Source organism: Serinus canaria, chromosome Z (genome assembly GCF_022539315.1).
Source record: "Serinus canaria isolate serCan28SL12 chromosome Z, serCan2020, whole genome shotgun sequence".
Taxonomy (NCBI): domain Eukaryota; kingdom Metazoa; phylum Chordata; class Aves; order Passeriformes; family Fringillidae; genus Serinus; species Serinus canaria.
This window is the reverse complement of record NC_066343.1, coordinates 39,879,436-39,898,238: the sequence shown is the minus strand read 5'-3', so window position 1 is coordinate 39,898,238 and position 18,803 is coordinate 39,879,436. Positions and strand designations below refer to the sequence as shown.

The following is an 18,803-nucleotide window of genomic DNA, read 5'->3' as shown; positions in this document are numbered from 1 at the left end:
GGCTCTAACTTATAGTTATTTGTAACTGTGCTATTTTATTCACACAAATACTTTTTCTTCATCTTTACATATTTAATAATAAAGTTATTAGTTTTAAGATGATTTGTAAACAGCCAGAATAATGTGGAAATTATCTTTTAATCTGGATATTCGTTTCTATTTTATTTTATGGTAAAGAGCTTTCAACTGTAAGTCCTCTTTAGTTTCTTTTGGCCCTGTCAAAATGAGGAGAAATATGACCTTCTTGTCTGGCTATATACTCTGCCTTGAAATATGAAGATTTGCAAAAGAAGACTTCTCAGTGAAATGCATACCCCTCCATTTTTCCCCTTTAATTTCTCATAAGAAGTCATGAAATCAAGCCATCTACACACCCCATTCAACATTTGGGAAAAGACAGATCCCTAGATTACAGAGCAGTGGTAGTGGTTGAGGTACTAGGAAGTGAAAATGTGACTTCTAAGTCTTCCTTCATCCTGAAGCCTTTCAAAATACTTTTCTGCCTCCTAGAACAGTGCCTAGCATTATTCTGTGGCCTACATGAATGGAAGGTACCTTCCATCTCTTCTGGAAAGTTAAAAAGCAGTGGCAATCCCGTTTTCAGGGAATCATAAAGGCTGAGAATGTAGGGAGTCATGTTCCTCTGAGGAGATTTTTCTGTAAGACATGAACACCCTAGGTTTCTAGTCCTGGCTATAAAGATTGCTAGCTCATCCTGCATTAAAGAGTCATACAGCAGGGAAAGAAAAAATGTTTGTGAAAAAGAGATGAAGCCTATATTCTCATAGGCATCTAAGTGCTTGGGTGAAGCTTTAAAGGTAACTCAGGAGGACTTGGAAATTTCCTCTGGTTGCACTTAAGGCACTTATATATTTTAGTTTTTTATTCAGGACCTAATGGACATAATTGAGCAATTTATGAAAACACTTACATAAATAGCCTGTAGAACAGGGTTTATATAACAGAGATTAATGTCGAATCCCAAAGGATTCTTCTTTAAACAGAGGGGAAAAAATCTTTCAAAAGAGCAAAGAAGAAAGGTTGGGTTTTATTTCAAGCTTCTTCTATCAAACCTCAAATTTTTAATATGGTTGATAGCAGATTCTACTGGAAAAAAATATCCTGGAGCTCAGCAAGGTATTGTTCCCATGTGCTGAAAGACAAGATGGTAGGGAAGATGACCAGCCTGATTGAACCGAGAGTTTTGGCTTGAACTCAGATGGGAGAAGGTTAGTCTGGACATTAGGAACAGTTTCTTTACCAGGAGGGTGATAAAACAATGGAACAGGCTTTCTAGAGAGGTGGCTGATACTTAAAGCCTGTCAATGTTTAAGAGATATTTGGACAATACCTTTAATGTTGTTTAACTTTTGTTCTGCCCTGGAGAAGCCAGGCAGTTGGACTAGATGGTCCTTTCCAAATGAACTCTTCTGTTCCATTCAGCGAATACTTCTCATTTAGTGTGTGATGGATGTGAAATATGAACACCAGAGAAGTAACCAAATTAGTCTGTTAAAATATTTACATCTCCAAAGCACCAATATTTTTTAAAGACTATGTATGCAAATGTAGTAAAATGAAAAGGAATGGATGAGTGTCAGCCTTCCTGAGCATGCATTCCATTTCTCTCCATCAGCCATTTTGTAACTCCTGTATTCTGTGCACATTAGGACACAGCATAAAACTTCAAGCAGGGAAAAATATTTAAAGGCCTAAGCAGAGAATTACAGTAACTTGATTTTCTAATGAAATTTTCTATTCAGTAAGTTGTTCAACAACCCTGTTACTTGTGTTTAATCACAAAATATTTCAGAAAGATGGTAATTTGTTATCAGAATTTCAGGTGAGAAAAATTTACTCTGTCTGAACAAGTTGCTCAAATTGTGAATTACTAATAAAACAAAAATAAGTGCATTTTAAAAATCATAATTGAATTTAAAGATTTGCACACTACTAATTTCCCTGGTTTTTAATCCAATAATTAGGATTCTGTGTATTGTTGTGAAAAAATGCAAGGGCATTCACTGTAAGAAAAATCATATGTATGTAGACACATTCATGATAATGAGGACTCTTCTCAAACTTTTTTAGATAAATTTAGCACATGAAGTATCTTAATTGAACTTCAATAGAAAAAATTCTACTCTGAAAGTTTTCCATGGCTTTTTCTAAAATTATTTCTGCTGTCTTAATGTCTCCTTTTTAAGCAGAGTTGTCAGTGTTATTCTCTTTTCATGGGGAAGACCTCGTGCCATGGCCGTATTCTATATGGTAATTATCTATACATCTAGGAAGACTCTTTCATAGATGTATGGCCTGAAAAGCTCATGATTATTTGATTATTTGTGGTAAGCCATTCCAATGTAATGCACTATGCAGTACAATCTCTCATTTAGTAATCACAATCTACATTTTTTCTTTCTACATTGCGTGACCTTGCATTTGGCAATGTTCAGCCTCGTGTTGATCAAATGAGCCAACTTCACTATATGAATCAGATCAGCCTGGTTTATAACTGACCTATGACCATTGTAACTTCTCTCTCCACCAGTTTTTGTATTATCTGCACATTTTACAAGCAATGCTTCCATATTTTATTACAGTTCATTTACAAAGGTATTGAAGATCAATGGGGCGAGGACAGATTCCTGAATATCTGAACTAGAAGCAACCTCAACAGGAAGATGAGTCTTCATTTATGGGTTACATTTTGTGGTCTATTGGTTAGCCAAATTTTAATCCCTTTAATACAGGGATTATTGTATTTTGTGATTGCATTGATTTTGTGAGTGCTTTTTTCCCCCCTCCCCCATTACATTGAGGAGCCAATTAAAGCATCACACAGAAGTCTATTCCTCAGCACATTACCAGTACTGACTGTTAGGTTTTTAACAGGACTATTTTTAAAAAGTGTCATACCAGAAAATTAGAAAGGTAGTAGGAAAACTTATACCATGTTTTTCATACTTACTTAGATGTCTGCTTGTGGATTTTTTTTATTAGTTTTCTTCCAGCTCTTTGGTGGTTGATCTTTTCGTTTTTGATCCAATGACCACTGAAACAAAGTATATGGCTGACAGGCCACTTTCTGAAACGCTACAGCCATTCTTATTAATTATGCAAAAGTTCTTATCTCTACTCTTTGCATTCTGTATCAATACGCCCACACATTTGCTCTAAATCAATATCAGTAATAAACAAATAAACCCCTGAATTATTAAGCTGGTGGTGCACAAGTGGGAAGAAAACATTTTCTATCATTTTGAGAAACCTAACTTTTAATGTGTATGTTTTATAGAACAATAAAAATAATTCTTGTTACTGCAAGCTACTAAGAGGGTCATATTTTCAGGTGGCAGACAACATACCTAATACCTTCAGTAATCTTGAACAGCTTTCTCAATCAGTCTTCCCTAACTACAAATTCTAAATGTTTTCCACTGCACTATGATTTCTATAAAAATAAATACAAAGTATATGAGATCCTGTCCAAATCCCTAATTCAGAGATACTATTATAGTGCTTAACTTTTTAAATGTTACAACAGTCATTCTTTTTAAACTTCCTAGGAGTTTTTGAGTTTTCAAATAAACATTATTCAGAAACTCAAAATGCTAACATACACCAAAATAATTTTTGTATGATACATCAATCTTCTTTTTATTCTGAATGTGGAAAAAAATATTTACTGAACATTTGCTCCTTTTAATCCTCATGAGTAATCTTCTCTTGTATTTTTCTTGTATTATGCTTCTTTCACTCTTGCATTTCACTGGGTTTTCATGAATGACTTGGTATCTTCTCTGTTACTGGTCATACATTTCCAGTAGATGCATTGGTTTTTTATGCCAATTGTTTGCTTTTGTCAGTTTGCTGGCTTGTCCTCAGCATTTTTGAGATCCCACTGAATATCTGCAAAAAGAAGTTAAAGAACTGATTCAGAGTATATAAAGTTAAGTAAAAACACATGTTTTTACAAGAAGAGGGCCTTAATCTTGATTCAGTCTTTTTGTGTAGTCAGCTAAGAATATTAACAAGTATTGAAAACAAGGTATTTACATAAAGAACAGCAATATAATTCTACTTTGGCTTTCCTCATTGTTGTCTCAAGATGCAAAATTCATATATATTTACGTAAAATGGAAGACAAACATATAAATATTTTTATTTTTATTATGACCAGATAATAGTGACATAGCTATTATTTTCTACCACTCTCTAGAGCAAACTATTTCATTAAGTATATCAAGCAGATTACAGACACATAGAAACACTTTCATGTGAATACAAAAAGTGGAGCAGCTTAACCTAATTGCTTTACTTTAAAAAATATTAAATATTTTAGGCATAATGGCCTGCATATATGTGCTATTTTTTGTGTGCAAAGAGGACGAAAGAAGAGTTTGTTATATTTTATATGTCTATGTTGAAATAATTATATGAAGAACTGTAGGGGCTTGGAGGGTTTAAAGGCGTGGATTTTCATTTCTCTTTATAATCCTGGTTCTTACCACGTTCATTACATGTGAGATAACTCCACATGTTGTGCAGAAATCCGCCATTTCATTTTTGTTTATGAACAGTGAGTGATGATTTCAAAGGGAAATTTAATGTTTTTGATAAAAATAGATAAATAACTAATTTGAATCTCTGGAAAAACACAGGATTATTCCTTGTAAGACCTTTTCATTTGCGGTAATGTCATAATATGAAGTTACAGCATTAAATTTGCATTGAAGAAATTGAATATAACTCTGTCTGTGTAACAGCTCTGAATTACATCAGTTCTGAACTATGTTTTCTAATGTACCTAAGTGTATTTTACTTGGTGAATGAATTATTCATCAAAAAGTTGTCTTGGGATTTTTCAGAAATCTAATGAAAAATTGTGACTAAAAATGTCAAAATGCTTAATTTAAGGTAAGAAGATTTGGTTCTTTTAAAAGTTAGGCTCATGAGAAAGGTAGGCACAAGTTTTACCCTGGTTCTTGGATGACTTACTCCTTTTTTGGCCTATTAAGTGAGTGGCGAGGATGGTTTTCTGGAAATCATAAAACATTTGAAACCTACCTCAGCCTGTACCAGAGAATAGCTTTCAATCAAAGTTTCTTCTGTCCCAGGAGGCTATTGCATGCCTGCATACTTGATATTTGATGCAGGTTTATTGCAACAGGTTCATTGCAGGTGTTCCAGTTTAGGAGGAAGAAAAAGAACTTTAACCGTAGTCAGCTGAGGACCTGGAATTGAGGAGGTAGAGTGGCACAGCTTCCAGGTCTATTTTGATACTGTTGAGATTTAACTTTTTCTGTGATGGGATTCTCTCAACATGTTCTTTTGAGGCTGCATCAAGACCTACTGTTGCCTACAGCTAAGTCACAAAACTCTTTCCAATGTTGCAACGAGCAACCTTCCAAATGGAGGTCTGATAAACACAGGGGAATGATGTTACTGTAATGTTCTACAAACATTTTTCAAGTTGTTGTAAAATGGAGTAGTATTGAAAATTCAGTAATGATTTTTCTATTCTCTTTAGCCTTGATGGAAAAGGCATGCTGTGAACACAGCAGCTTCTAAAGTCTCCACCTCTCTTTACAAAAAATTTCTATTCTGTACATATCAAATTTCAAGTACAAGCAAACATGAATTTGAAAAAAGACCAGAAATAACCCCTCAAGTTTATATTAGTAAATACACTTTAATCAGTTTAGGTATATATACCCAGTGTTAATGAATCAGAAATACAAAGTGAAAACACTTATTTCACACTTCATCTCTGAAGTCTTCTCTTTTCTTTTTTTTCTTCTCAGATTACCAAAACCCAATGAAAGTTCAGTTCTGTTGCTCATGAGCCAAATTAATGAGTCCTTACTTTACTTATTCCCTGTTTATCTTATTATCCAGCTGGTTTATGACAGGTTAAAGTGGTCAATATTCTCTACATACAGATCCCAGCTGCAGCCATATTACAATGGCTTTAACTTCTAGACACAATATCTAGAACAAATAAACATAAACAAATAATTAAACCACTATTCTACCAGACACTATTCTAGAATTGCTCAAAGATGAAAGGTGGAAATAGGTAGAAATCCTCCACATCTGAACTAAATAAATAACTGAAGACTTTGAAATGTGATATATACTGGGAGTACTGGCTGCCCAGGGTTTTGCAAGCTATTCTAAAAGGAAGTCACCTATTCAGTATTTTTGTCACAGGCTGACAACAACTGGAGTTGTTCAGTATTTTTGTCACAGTCTGACAACAACTGGGGAGTTGTTAAGTGTCTGCTTTGGTGAGCAACTTGCCACTTTGCCTGCTAATTATTTTAATAATATATTAGTGTTTTAAATATTTTAGATTGATTCTAATTTAGAAAGCAAGAACAATTAAATAATTAATGAAGCATTTTAGGTAATAAAACCAAGAGATATTGAAATAGTATTCCACTGCCCAAACAGTAAGTTTTCTTATGGGAGAGGATATTTTCAAGTTTGAATGTTAACACCATGTCACCAGTTATGTTTTTCTTTCAAATACTTTAGTATATTCAAACCAAAAGGAAAAAAATAATTGAAGTAATCACAAAGGATTACAGTAGAGGAGACTATAAAGTACATTGGAAGTATGCTGGAAATTTCCAAAAAATCTTATCTTTTCATTTTGAAATAACACTAATTATGAAAACATGATAGCGAATCCAGAATAACATATTTGAGTTAGGAGAGTGAATAAGAAACAACCCATTATTATCTGAAATGCCTTTTAGTCCTTCCTTTTGAATTTGGCTGGGAATACTTCGGTCAGAAATAGCAGAATTAGTTACTGGAGGTCAGAACTGAAATGCATCTGTGTATGATATTATAGTACAAAAAACTCTTCCTGAAAGATGAACAGTATGCCAGTGACACAACAGCCATAGACAATTTCAGATTATTTAATGATTGGGATACTGGTTCTAGATCCAAGATTAAATCAGTTTGAAATTGAAATACATTTTTCACCAGAATCAAAGCTAGAGCAGGCTATTGAATACTGGCAAACTTCCAGAAAATTTTCCCATTTGCTTATATTAGCCCTCTGTAGATAATTTTATTAAATGGTAAGTCAGATAATCTTTTTTATTTTGTTTCCATCGATTATTGTACTAAGCACTAATCTGTATCCTCCAGAAGCCTGAAGATTTAAGTATGAAAATTACAGGAGTTCTACTTTTAGTTAGAAATCATTAATGCAAAGATGAATTTCTGACTTTATAGCTATCAAAAAAATTATATATACACACACACACACACACACACACACACACACACACACACACACATATATATATATATATATATATATATATATATATATATATATAATGTAGCTTTGTGAGTAACTTATTGAAAAGAATTAGCCTTTGGGAGAGAATATGATTCTAGTCCATGAGTCTTAATACCTCAAAATGCAGTAGTAAGTTAAAAAGGTCTGGTAAAAGTGATGTGAAAAACTGTAACATTTCTACTTCTACTTGCTCAATAAGTGTGGAAATTTTATCCCTTTCTAACTCAGAATTTTTGAGTGGAAGTTAGCCAAGAAGACCACTAAGTGAAAAAACTATCACTTTTAATCCTGATATAGCCCCATTTCTCACCTCAGGAAAGAGCAGGTCTCTGGCTTATTGCCAGGAAGACCTCCACTCTTGGGATATGAATAAATTTCAAAAGGCAAGGAGTCTGATCCAGACCACAAAACTGCAGCCAAGCTCCTTGTTCACTGAGCTCTAAACACAGGACTTGGCCAGGGATATTGGAATGAAAACCTGCAGAGCAAAGTGTTTTACAAAAAAGTTACACAGATCCACACTGCTGAAATGCAGCCACCACTCTATGGTCCCGTGTTCAGGACAGGAAGTGGGACTGCAGGCTGAAGCCAAACTCAAACTGGCAGCCAGAAGGACATGGATCTAGGAAAATAATGCTTTTTTCAACTCTAAGAGAAGAAAAATATTGAACCTTTAAAATAAATTATTGATGTTAAAGGTGTTAAATATCTCCAATACCATCAAGAAAGAAAGTGAAAAAAAAATAGGAAGTGCTCTAGATTAATTTCCTTTAGGAAGTGTACCAGGAAAAAACTCAGATTCTTTAGGGAACAGGAAAAGGAATTTATTTACAAAGGAAACTATGCTTTGAAGAGCATGAGGAACATCAACATGAAGTGAGAAACCTATAAAAGTTGAGTGGAATTAGTCTGAAAAGTATATAAAATTGTATATGCAGAAATACATCCCTTAACATTGGTTTTCCTGACTCTTCATAGCCCAAAACAAAATTAATATTTTAATTCAGTTTTCTGTAAAAAAATGCAGCACTGAATCATCTTCAAACACAAATCACAAAGCTTAAGGAATAGGTGATCAGAACCAAGAGACCATGCACATGTCTGTTGTCTGAAATAAATCCAAGGTTTTCGTTCACTCTGAATACCTAGCTGCCTCTCCACAGGTGCATAAGCTGATGATCCAGCTCTCAAGCACACTCTAATAGTGTTCATTCATGAAAGAGAATCTAATTTTAAGTGGTTTCTTTTATACCCTAAACACTTTGTAGACAATTCAGATTCAAATTTGCCAATACTCAGAGGCTTTCTTAATGATCCCAAATCAAAAGGCAATTTAGACACTTCTCAATTTCTAAGGATTGGCTGCCCCACCTTCTCTCAAAATGCAAACAGCAGGCAGCTGTCATCACCTGTGTACGAGGCAATCAATGCCTCCTGGCAGCTACTCTTGAGCACAGTTAAATCATGACCAAATCTTAACTCAACCTAAGAAATAATTTTTTTGGTCAATATGGCAACAGGCTTGAATTCCTGAAGATTTCTCAATGTTTTTTCAGGATGATTAAGCTTTTACTTCATACAAATACCCTACTTAATGCTCACAGTTAATATGGTAACAAAACTGAGACACGTGCAAGTAGTTCATTTTTCAACAGACCAAAACAATGAAACTCTTGATAATGTCAATTAATACTGGGACTTGTTAATACCGTTAAAACTATCTGGGCCCAGCCATCCAGACAGTTTTAAAAACAGCAAAGAGAACATCTGTCCAAACCATGGGCTGCCAGCTTTCCCAGGAGAATTCTGAGGCAAACTCTATTGAAGGCTTCACTGAAGCCCAGGTAGAAAAAAATCACAGACTTTCCCTCTTCCATCCTGGCCGTAAATGAGATCGTGTTGGTCAGGCAGGACCTGGCCCTCCTAAATCCCTGCTGGCTGGGCCTGATCCCCTGGTTTTGCAGTATGTGCTGTGTCATCATACTAAAGAAAAATATGTTCCATAGCCTTCCCCAGCACCAAGGTCAGGCTGACAGGGCTGTAGTGTCCTGGGTCTTCCTTCTGATACTTCTTGCATGTGGGCATCACAGTGGTGAACCTCCACTCATCTGAGACCTCTCCAGCTAACCAAGACTGATGGTAAATGACGGAGAGAGCCTTGGTGAGCCCCTTGCCAGCCACGTCAGCACCCTTGAGTGTATCTTAGCCAGCTCTATATGCGTGATTGTCTAAGTGGCAGGTCACTGTCAGCTTCCTCCTGGATTCTGCTCCCTGTCCCTGTTACCCATGTCAAGGAGCTGAGGATAACCAGTTTTTCTGCTAAAGACTGAGACAAAACCATTAAGTACATCACCCTCTTCCTCACCCTTGGTGACAATATTCCAAATGATGCCCAGTAGAGAATGGAGATTTTCCGTGGCCCTTCTTTTGTTGTTAATGTACTTATGAAAACACCTTCTTTTTAATATAAATTTATAAAAATACTTTTTGTTATCTTTTACAGTGATTGCCACACAGAGTTCCAGATGAACTTATTAATTTCCAATTTTGTCTCTATATGATCTACCAACATCACTATACTCTTCTAGATATGTCTACCTCTTCTTCCAGAGGTCATAAACTCTCTTTTTGCCCTGAGTTGCAACAAAAACTCACTATTCAGTCAGATGGCTCTCCGTCCATGCTGGCTTGTTTGTAAGCACATGAGGGACAGCCCACTCCTGCGCCTCTAATACCTCCTTCTAAAAGTGTGTCCAGTGTTCCTGGCCCTCTTTCGTTTTGAGGACTGTTTCCCTAGGGTCTCTACACTAAATTTAGCAGGTCAAAGTCTGCCCTCCAGAAGTCCAAGGCAGGGGTTTTTTTGACCCCTTTCTTTATTTCACCAAGATCTGAAAACCCAGTTCATGCTCACTGTGTCCAAGGCAGCCTCTGACCACCCCATCTCCCAAAAGCCCTTCTCTGTTCATAAACAGCAGATCTCGGTGGGAACAGCCCTGGTGGCTCCATCACCAACTGTGTCAGGAAGCTATCTTCCACACACTCTGGTAGGTCTGGGAGAGACACAAGCACGTCACCAACTTAACTCCTTTGTCTAGCAACTGCTTTTTCTAGCAACCTTAGTGAAAAGCAAACCTTTTTTGTAAGGATATGAAATTACCGAGTTGAATGTATGTAGCAGACTCCTTCAATTAAATGGAATAAAAGAAAAATTTGCATATATAGGGACACCATCACCACCACCAAATCTTCCAGCGCTTCCTAGGGATGAAAGCAAGAGTAGGATCATATTTCTTTTCATAGTGTACTAGTCACCAAGGATCCTTTCAGCAGTCACAGGAAAAGAAGTACCTAGGTTTTCCCTTGTCACCATTCTCAAAAATGATGCATGCTTACAAATCCCCAACATCTATATAAAAGGCAATTTTTGGAAGATGACTGCAATTAAAAGAATTTCTTAGCTCCCTTTGTATTTATGTTGGAAAAGATCCCTGAGATCATGGAGTCCTACCATGTGAGCTAGACCACAGCACCAAGAGCCTTGTCCAGTTTTTTTTTGCACACCTCTAGCAACTGTGATTCCACCACCTTGCTGAGCAATTCATTCCAATGTTTAGCAACTCTTTCCAAGAAGAAATTACTCCTGAGGCCCAGCCTGAATCTCCCCTGGCTCAACTTGAGTCCATGTCCTCTTGTCCTGCCACTAGCTGCCTGAATGAGGTAATTTTGAAATGTGGTTCTGGATTTTCATTTGTTCTCATTTGAAACAAAATGTGTTTTGTTTCAAATGAGAACAAAACACAAAATGAGATATCTTCTCATTTGAAACAAAAATATCTGAAAGAGAAAGTATGTAATCCTGCTGGTGATCCTGCTATCCTTTGTCTTATCTTTATTTTAGGTACTTGTAACTACTAAGAAATTGCCCTAATTTTGAAGAATTCTACATCTATCTTCTGTAGATTCTCAGTTCATGCAAGCTGATGTGCAAACTCTTCAACCAAGAGTGAAGTATCAAAACTGCATCTCTGTATAAGAAAACCAGGCAATTTTGTATTTTTAATTCCTTCCAGGTACTTTTGAGAGGATTGGATGAAGAAAGACTTTGGAGAAGAACATGGGGAACTGAATTTTAGAAATAAAAATAGGAAAATAGGAAAAAAAAAGAAAAAAAAATTCCAAAAGAGATTTTATGGCTTTTGGCACTGCTAATAATTTGTGTAGAAAGATTATATTTTCATGTGTGTTTAATCCTATGCCAAGGCAGCTGCTGGTGCAGTAGCTATCTGAAACAAATTAGAGGGCAGTTAAAGTGAGATTTTCCACAATCAAGAACAAAGCGGGACCAGTTAGTATGAGGACAGCTTGTTCTTGTTGCTAATGTGTTTAAAATCTTGCTGCACATAATTTAAAACAGCTTTTGAGTGTGGATGCCTGCTCTGGTTTCCGAGGTCTAGTGCTAAATCAAAACCAAATGGAAAGAGCTGAATTAGAAAATGACAAATTATACATTAACATCTCCTGCTCTGGCTAAAGAGAAGGGTCTTTTTTTTTTCATCTTTGATATTAATTCAAAAGTTAATTTCCCTCAAAATGAAAATATTTAATGGATGACAGCTGCTTGAAATCTAAGTTTGCAGCAGCCATCTGCTAACGGAAAGCTGTCAATAATTATGGTGGCAGATATAACATACTAAAAAAATATTTAAATTTACTATTGAAAAAGTAGATGTTGAGAAGATTCAGTGCTTTTTTATTAGCTGACATGTATTCAAAAGCTTTATTCAGTGTAACTTTTTGTTGCACCACAAGCTGAAATACATTGGCTGATCTCCTAGGAATCCAAACAATGGTCAGGCATAAAACAAAACCTGTCATTGAAAATTAAAATTTATTTGAAAATTATAGCTAGAGAAAAGAATACAAACAATTATGTTTTTCTTGCTTTTTTCTTGGTATCTCATAGGTACTATGTAGTATGTGATATGTCTTATTAGAGAGGTGAGAAATCTAAATTTTTCAAGGTCAAAGGAAAAATACTGCTGATTTCAGCTAGATCTCCAGCTCTTGAATTCCAATGGAAATAATAACTAGATAATGTAAATATAAACAAAATCAATGACATTAAAATAATTAAAATACTGGTTTTGAAAACAAAATATGTTGAAAAATTTGACAAATCTTTAGCCTCAGCAAGAAAGTAGTATTTGTATGATAATTGTTTTTCAGTGATACTTATGCGGTGTGTTTGATATATTTGGTAGGAAAATATTAGTGTTGAATATTTTCTTTCCCTGTGCTTTCTGAAAAATACCAAAAGTGCTAATATGAGCCTCATTTTTATTAAAAGATAATTGACCTTTTCCAAGATTCTCTGTAATTTGGTTCAAATTTTAGCAAAATATATAGAAAAAGTGCAAAATTTTTTCAAGTTTATAAAAACCCAAGTCAGATGTGCTTTGATATCAAGAACTCAAAAAAAATTTTAGAGACCAATGCTTATACCATCAGACCTTGCTATTCCCCAAATCAGCATTGGGGTCACTCTGGTTTTATAAACACAAGACATTATAATTTTCAGCCTGTCCTTAGATGCATGAATGAAGCACTGATCAATTTTTCTTCACTACTTGGAGTCAAGTATGGTCTCCCAATTGCATTGTGCAACAAACCTAAGATTGTAACAAAACCAGAAAGAAACTGCTCACCCAATCTAACCTTTTCTGCAGTATTTCTGTCTCCTTGAATCAGAACTGAGCATCTGGGCATTACAGAATATGGAATGAAAAAAGTGAGCCTTAGAAGAAGGGGAAGCAGGTGAGTAAAAAGAGACAAAGGAATAATGACTAACCCAATAAAAAGTTATAGGGGAGAAATACACAAGAAAACAAGAGGTACAGACAGACATTTCATAGGATTAAAAAAAAAAAAAAATCTGGACATGAAAAAAGCATGTGAGGCTAAAAACTAAACCACAATATAAAATTGAAGCTGTTATGAGTATAGAGAGTAAAATGAAATACTGAATGCAGAATCCAAGAGGGTAACTAAGGTTCACCAAGCTCTTTGGAAGTCAAATCCAAATTTCAAGTCAAAGACAGATTGAAAACTTTGGCTACGGGAAGATATGTAAAGAAGATATAGTAGACCATATACTAGATTAGTCACACAAGCACTGAAGTTATTTATAACAACTGAGATTGCAACAATTTTGAAATTGGCAAGAGAATTTAAGCTCCTGAACCCATAAGAAAGAATTTTCAATGTAAACCTTACGATTTTTATTTTGTCACCTTCATCTCTATTTCAAGCTTACCTTTGAGAACACACTTTGACATGATATCTCTTTATATTCAAATATTCATTTCTGGTGCTAAGTTTTGCATGTGTTTAAAGGATAAACATAGTTTTGCACATATTTAAAGGACAGTCATATTTCTGCACACTTAAAGGTATGCCCTCTAAGGAATTAATTCTTCAAGCATGTTGCTTATATTTTTTGTACTATTGTCATGCATCCATTTGGTACAGACTGTATCATAATTTTATTTTAAAGGACATATGGACACTTCCCCTGCTTTTCACCTACTTCTAAAGCCTTACAGCAAATCCCCTAATCCAAGATCATGATTCTTACATGAATGTGGTCATGCACATGTAATGTATTGTTCCATTATCACTAAAATTGATTTGTAAAAGCAAAGAAAAGAAACAGAAGAAAATAAAGGAAACAACTATCCTGTTGCAATACCTGTATAAGAGGTATAAAGTGTTTGATCATAATTTATGGCCTTTTTTATTAGTATTTTTATTAGTTGAAAGTTGAATATACTTCAAAAGACGTTGGACAGTGAAAAGAGGAAACACTATATAAAAACTTACTCCCTAATATCACAGGACTTAAAAAACCACTTGTTAGGATTGTCATATTTACATTCTGGTTAGAAAAAAACAGTACATTCAATATAAAAATTGGTTTTAATATTGACATTCATTTCTATGGCTGTTGATATAAAACAAATCTTGCTGAGAGTACAAAATCTGGTATAATGCAGACTTGCATGAAAGCTGAGCATATGAACAGGGCTCTGTTAGTTAATGGGCCTAACAAATTAATAAATAATCATGAACCAAATAAGGCTTTAGGGAGTGATGTTACAGTGGAAGCAGTCTTTCTCTTATAGCAATATAAATTTGCTCTTGCATAGTTTGGAAGAAATGGACCAAAGCATCCCAATTTATTTGAAATAAATTGGGAGAATTACAATGAGAATTTAGGTCTGATGTACCCATGAGACTGTGGAAAGAGCCCTCTTACTCAGAATTATTTACAAACTGCCAAAACATTTTAACTCTGTCCTACTAGAGATAAGACCTAGTTTACTTACTTCTAGGTAGCAGGCTTGCACTATTCTAAAAGAATAAAGGAATTGGGGCAGAGTGGGGGTTGGTTAGATTATACTTCAATACTTCCACAAATATTTAACCTAGACATTGAGATCACAGGCATAGTGTAATTCCAGTTTATTGGAATTACTGAGAGGGCCATTTCAGTTAATAGGGATTTTTCTTATGGTTCCCTTCCTTCTTTTGCTGTTGAAACTTATAACAGCAAATAAGGTCAAGCTCAAACTCTGAAATAAGATAAATACCATAAAACACAGTATGAGGTATTGTGCCAAATATATACTTGATCCTTTTTCTCTGAAGTTGATATCATTACACAGTGGATAAAACTGTCAAATTTAATTTAGACTCTATTTTCTAGACTATCTTCTAGACTAGTCTTTTCTAGACTATCTCTAAAAGATTGAAGCTTACTACTTAGTAAAATAGAGATTAATTATACACATATTTATTTCATTTTCAGGTAAAGCTTGTTTTCGTTTTTAATGTCATTTGCAGAGCTAGATGCAGCCATGAACAGTTTTTATTCTACATATTATTTGCATAAATGACTCAATAGAAAAGCCTAAAGTTATGCAAAATCTTTTTCTCTTGTTATTCCAACACCAACATCTTCATCAGCATCAAATTACTGCCAAAATAATGTTCAGTCTCTTGAAAATGCAGATAGATAGTCTTTTCCCAAACTAATTTAGAGGGTCTGCACCACCAGACACACAAAAAATATTTCCGTTTTGATTACTAAAATTTACAATGTTTTTGATGTTATGCCTCACAAGCTGTTCACAAATCTGTTTCTGTATGGTTTTTGCTACATTGATTAATGGAGTAGGCTGAGTTCCGTCATATATATAAAAGTATTTCTACCATAGGAATAATCTCACCTCACTCTTAGAATCACTAAGAGGACTACTTAGAATCACTAGAAAAAAATCACAAAGTAAGCTCTATTTCCAAATGTTTTGTGGCCAGACTGAGAAAGAAAGATGTAAAGTCTTGAAACCATCCTTTACAAAGATGAAAAGGAGACAGTGCTTTAAGTGAAGATGCAGCTCCAAAGAAACCCACAGGACTATTCAAGTGCTGAACCTAAGCCTAGTTATCCTGCTGAATGCAGACTTGAATACTGATGGGAGATCTACCCCAGAAGAACAGGATTAGATTAAAAACTCTACCATACCCATGCCTGTTAACATTTTACTGCTTATTAACTTCCAAGCACATGAAGGAACGTCCCTCTATTTCTGCCTACTTCTCTGTAGTTAGGCTCCTGCTTGTTTTGCCTCCGGTATTTGAGAAGCTTCAGTTTTCTCTTTTGGTTCAAAACCAAATTTTTCATGGATTTAAAAATATTCCTCTTCAGAGTAACCTCATGGACAGCTTACGAAAAGCAGAATGAAGAAAGAGACAAATTTAAAGCATAGTAATCAACTGTTGAAAAAAATACAGGCTAGGTGATCTCTAAAGGAACCATTTTTTAAAATTAAGACTATAGTTGTTACTGTTAAACTTTTGCTATAATGGAAAGGCAGAGGCTAATAAAAGTTTCAGGAGATGAATGCCAGGGCACTACTACAACACAGTAGACACTGCTACGCTCAGCATTTTCAGATAAGAAAGTTAAAACATGTCCCCTTGTCTAAAACTTCTTGCTACTCTTTAGGTTAAAAATGTAACCAGATCAGCTGAGGATATTGTCTTTATAGGTCTATACCATGAGAGTATTCTACATTTCTTGGAAAAACTGTAAGTCAAATGGATGCAGCTCCTCAGGTGCCTCTAAAATGTTACGTGCTCTCTTCTAAAAATAATACAAATATAGTGAATACAGTGACTTTTTTTTTTGCCTGGGCATCTCCAGAGAGATGTACATATGCCTGAAAAGTGACCCTATTGGAGCACTGCTAAGTATGTCATACTTAAAATACAGATTCTAGAAATTGGTGGTCACTTTTTTATGCGCAACATTTTTCAAGTTTAATAATGAGGAAGAATAAGTATAGTATTTCCGATGGCAAGCAATTGTTTCTCTCCTACATCATCCCTACCCCCACCCCCAGCTCACCTGGAATCTTTTGAGGGTGGAAAAAGAAAAAGACTCCTAAAATAACAGCTTTTTAAACTTTTGACATGTCTAACAAAAAGGAAACGTAAAGATTCCGTTTAATGCTACTGCCTGCTGCTTAACTAGAGTCATAAGGTCACTCTGTAACACACTTCTTTTGTGCCCATCTAGGTAATGGTGAAAAAGGGAAAGCTGCCAATTCTCTAACTGGGAATTAAATTTTCTTTTCCCTTTTGTCCCACCCACTTGCTTCCTACCTCCCAACTCTAAACCCACAGCCCAGATTTTCAGCATCATTCTTTTAAAATCTCAAAAGTCTGCTTAGAAACCTTCTTGACCATATGAATAGATTTTTCTCTATTTTCCTATATGTTCTTTACCTAAACATAATATTGCTGCACTCTAAGACAGATTTTGTAAAATACTGAGGACTAAAATGCCACCATAAAACACCTGGTAGAATAGTGGGTTTTAAATATGATAATATTTAAATAATTTAAATATTTTTTGCTCTTATAACACTGATTTACATGGTATGTGCAACTTGCATATGCTCAATATTTGGACTATATCAAAATAATTATACATGTCTTCATTTTCTTTCTGTCCTCAAGTACAAAATGCCTTGAGCAAGAAATCTGATCTATGATGTAAAATTTTGGAAATATTTAAAATTTATTTGCACTTTCCTTTTAAATTTTGATTATCTCATTAATTTAAGATGCTTATGCAAGCATTTTGATTAAATTCAATGATTCAGTGAGAATGGGCATTGCATAAGTGGAGTCCCAGTTAAAAAACCCTACTATATGATGAATATGTTTAACTACTTCTCCTTCCTAGGAAAAAAAACCCTCCAAACCTGCTATGCCATCTCTTTTGCATTCTTTCCCCAGATACACCTATGAAAGTTTAAACTAAAGAGGCAAATGACTTGTTGATAAAATCAGTAGAAACATGTTTTGCTGTTTTTTATGCAAACCATTCAAAAAAAGATTTACATTATTTTAGAAAACAAAGTATTGCCTGCATATTGTGAGCAATCCAATCTCTCTTAGAGTTTCTGTGAACAGTATTTTGTACTAATGAACAATTGTGAATTGTGGTATAACACAATCCTGCCCAAGTGATATCTTTTTCCAAAGAGGTATAATTGGACATGTTTTGTCTGAACATAAAAAAAAAATAGATTTTTGATTGGTCATTTTGCAGGTAGGATTTTGTATATGGCTGATAGGATATCATTATATGAAAGACACAATAAAAATTCTGTATTAAGAACAGTTCCAATCCACAAAATTAGACTTTGTAACACCTGCTTTCTGTTATGTACAGTTGTATTCTTTAGCTGAGAAATATATAGATCACAAATACGTAGTTAACCATTTCCTCAAAAGAAGAGTCTGCCACACTAGCTGAGGGCACAGAGTTTGAATGGGGTCTTAGAGACAAAAAACCCCAGGTTTTGCATCAAACATTAGATATGAAAGATAACAAGGAAAACACATACATACCAGTCAGTGAAAAATGCACCTTCTTCATGAAGAAAATATGAATGACACCTTTCAATCATTAAGATAACTCTAGCATGACCTTAAGGTATTTCCCCTGTGTATTGTCCTGTTGCTGGAGCTTTTCTTGTGCCTCGTCTTGATGAAAACCATCTGGATGTTTTTCAAAGAACAAAAAGAAGAAAGAACCATTTCAGTGCAGAGTGAAGATGTTGTTCAGACATCAGTATGAGACTCAGTCAGTGCATTCTACTGCATGTTACTCACACAGTAAATTGTCTCTTCCTATGATGATCTTGCTTTACAGAAAATCACATGCTTTCAATTAAGTCCCTGCGAGATGACAGCAACAGTAAACATGAATATGGCTCAACTCAGCCCATAAATAGAAATTATTTTTTTAAAGAAGAAGACACCACGCCATCTGCTAAAGTAAAATAATGTTTTGCAACAAGATTTTTAGAGCACTTAAAAAGACATCACAGGTGCCTGTCAT

General features: G+C 34.9%; 1 long non-coding RNA gene across 1 annotated transcript in view; it reads right to left on the bottom strand.

The window, feature by feature from the left end:
- Positions 1-3,673: 3,673 nt before the first annotated feature.
- Positions 3,674-18,803, bottom strand: part of LOC127061040 (uncharacterized) — a 125,864-nt gene continuing 110,734 nt past the window's right edge. The window contains exons 2-3 of the long non-coding RNA XR_007780452.1: positions 18,311-18,460; positions 3,674-3,912 (exon numbers count right to left, since the gene is read on the bottom strand). This is a non-coding gene — a long non-coding RNA (uncharacterized LOC127061040). The remainder of the gene's footprint in view (positions 3,913-18,310; positions 18,461-18,803) is intronic.